Source organism: Lipotes vexillifer, unplaced genomic scaffold (assembly GCF_000442215.2).
Source record: "Lipotes vexillifer unplaced genomic scaffold, Lipotes_vexillifer_v1.1 scaffold977, whole genome shotgun sequence".
Taxonomy (NCBI): Eukaryota; Metazoa; Chordata; class Mammalia; order Artiodactyla; family Lipotidae; genus Lipotes; species Lipotes vexillifer.
Genome location: NW_006783088.1, coordinates 986,071 through 988,796, shown reverse-complemented (window position 1 = coordinate 988,796; position 2,726 = coordinate 986,071).

Sequence of the window (2,726 nt, the reverse complement as noted above, 5' to 3'; positions counted from 1 at the left end):
GGAAAGAGAGACAGTCTTACCCTGGAGCAACACTTCAGAGAAGAGATGTGCTTACTTTAACTTGGAATCTTCTCCCAAACTCTTCCTTCTCTTTCTTCCAAGGGTTGCGTCCCTTGGGGCAATGAAGGAGATTAACAAAGTTAACCCTCCTCACTTTATGGGATTGGTATCTCAAAACATTATTGTCAACATTTAGAGAGCTCTTGCCCTGAGTCGGGTAGTGTGCTAAGCACTGTAAAGGCTTTCTTTCATTTCAAGCTGACAATAGCATTATGAGAGAGGAATATTTTTCTTTATTTTATGGTTGAGGAAACTGAGGCTTAGAAATATTAAGTATTTTGCTTGAGGTTTCAGGCCAGAAAGAAAAAATGTTTAGATGTTAACCCTGGTCTCCCTGATCCCAGTGTTGGGGTGCTGAACCACTGTGCTGTGTGTCCTTCCTAATACTGGTAGCCATTCATTGAGCATCTACTATGTGCCAGCCAGGATGTTAAACATCCTACACACATTATCTCGTATAATCCTCACAATGACCCTGTGATAGAGGTATTATTTTTTCCTGGAAGGCACTAAGACTCTGAATAGTTCAGTAACTTGTTCAAGGTCCCATGACTCATCAATGAAAAGCCCAGATTCTAACTGAGGTCGCAAAGCCAAAGCTCCAGTACGTATGATTAATCCCACCTACAGCATAATTATAGGAAAAGTACAGTAATTTACAGTGAATTCTCTGGTCTAAGCTATGCAGCACAGTACCCCACCCCTGCCTCATAAAACTATTCATATTTTCTAAAATTTACCTAGTGACACACACATAAGCCTGAAAAGACTGCAGCTGTATAGTTTTCCAAAAAAAAAAAAAAAAAATAGACCCAGTCTTACTTGTGTATTTCATATAAGAGCTGAAATCTCAGACTGGACATGGTCCCAACAGGTGAGAAGTTTTGATGACAATGGTCAGAATCTCTGCCCAGTTTCATCTTCCCCAGTTTGTGTGGACCTTACTTCAGAGCTGGTATCCTATCAATGTTGTCAAGGTAACAATTACATCCTACTTACCTGGTGGAATAATCTAATTGGGTTCATCTTAGGTTCGGAATCAAACTAATTGAAGGTCATTTAAGCATTTTGTAGAAAGCAGCTCAGATTACTCAAGTAGATGTATGTAGCTGACAGATTTTAGGTTTCTTCTTGTTAAGCGAATCAGTGGGGTTTTAAAAATACTTCTGGGGATGGTTTTGTGGGAGGGACACAGTAAGCACAAAGGTTGTCCCTGAATCATGAATCAGCAACCTGGGACAGCCCCCAGGGCTCCCTGGGAAAGGCAGCCTTGTCAGCGAGGAAGGGGCTCATTATCTGTCTCCACGCATCAGAGAGGATAAAAACAAATCTTGCGGGATTTCATGGCAACTCCTGAGTCTTGTTAGCTCCAAAGCTCATTTGCAGTTTCTATAAGGAATGAATTTGGTTCCTCTTTGCCACTGGCTCTCAATGTCCTGCTGTCCCAGTTAGGGGTGGTGTCAGGACTGGAACTCAGCTCTGAGGACTCCTGGCGAACTTTTCTACACTGCGTCCATCCTTAAACCTGAGGTCAACTCTCAGCTCAGGGGCAGAAACCTAGCTGCATTGTCTGCTCAGAATTTCATTAGGGGGGTTGTTTACTGATTCAGGAGGGAATGAGGCTAGGGCGGTCTAAACATGCTTCATTTGAATCTCTATCATGAGTATACCACTTTCCTTAAGATCCATTTCCAGAGTTTCTATGGGCAGCTTTCTCTGGCTATTCCAGCTCTCATCTCTTCCCTGGTTCTCTGAAACCCACACTCCCTTTGTTAGGCCCACACAATTTGGCACTTAATTCTGCTTGTCTTACATTGTTTATGACTGTTCCTTGGTGATTAGTCTCATGTCTCCAGCTAGATGATAGATTTCTGGAGACTCCATCTTACTTCTTTCTAATAACTTGTGTTCTGCATCAGTAGAATCACTCCTCTGCCCTGTAGGCGTTCATCCACTCACTAATGTAGGATCAGAGCTCTTCCAGCGGGAGAGTTTTGGAGAGGCCATGTGCCCCATCACTCCAAAGTAACATGGCTGGAATAAAATCCTTTGATAATTAGCAAGCATTCAGCCCAGCCAGGGTGACTTTTACAATTGCAGATGCCAGATGATGCAATCAAATATTACGAGGAAGGAAAGCAGCCACAGATCAGGACCTCTGGCAGCACAGGGAATTCTATTTTCCAGTGCACTTTAGATAATATTTATGATCTTTTCCTGTAATTAAATACTTATTGAAATAACTGTGCGGTAGGAGTATGTGCACTGTATTGGGAATGTTTTCTGGAGTGGTATAGAGGGTAGAGTGACAGTTGGGACAAAGTAGAGAAAAAAGAGGGAAATAAGCCAGTCATGATAATATTCCATTAAACATCCCCTGGGGAACTTGTGAAATGAGTGATTGTATTTGTGACATATTGGGAGGATTTGGAGAGCTTTGATGTGTTACACAATTATTATTGTTGTTGTTGTTATTAATATTAAGCCTAGAACTTTTGTTTGGAATTTTGGGAAGAGATGTGTCTTAAGTTGGGTTCCTTAAAGACCTGAGACAAGGATTTTGGGGCCAGTTTTTCACTGAGGGAGTGATTATAGAAGAAACCTGTAAGGGAGTGAAGGAAGCAGAAAATAGCTGAGCAAAGACGTAGCTTCAGTTGGAGTGTAGC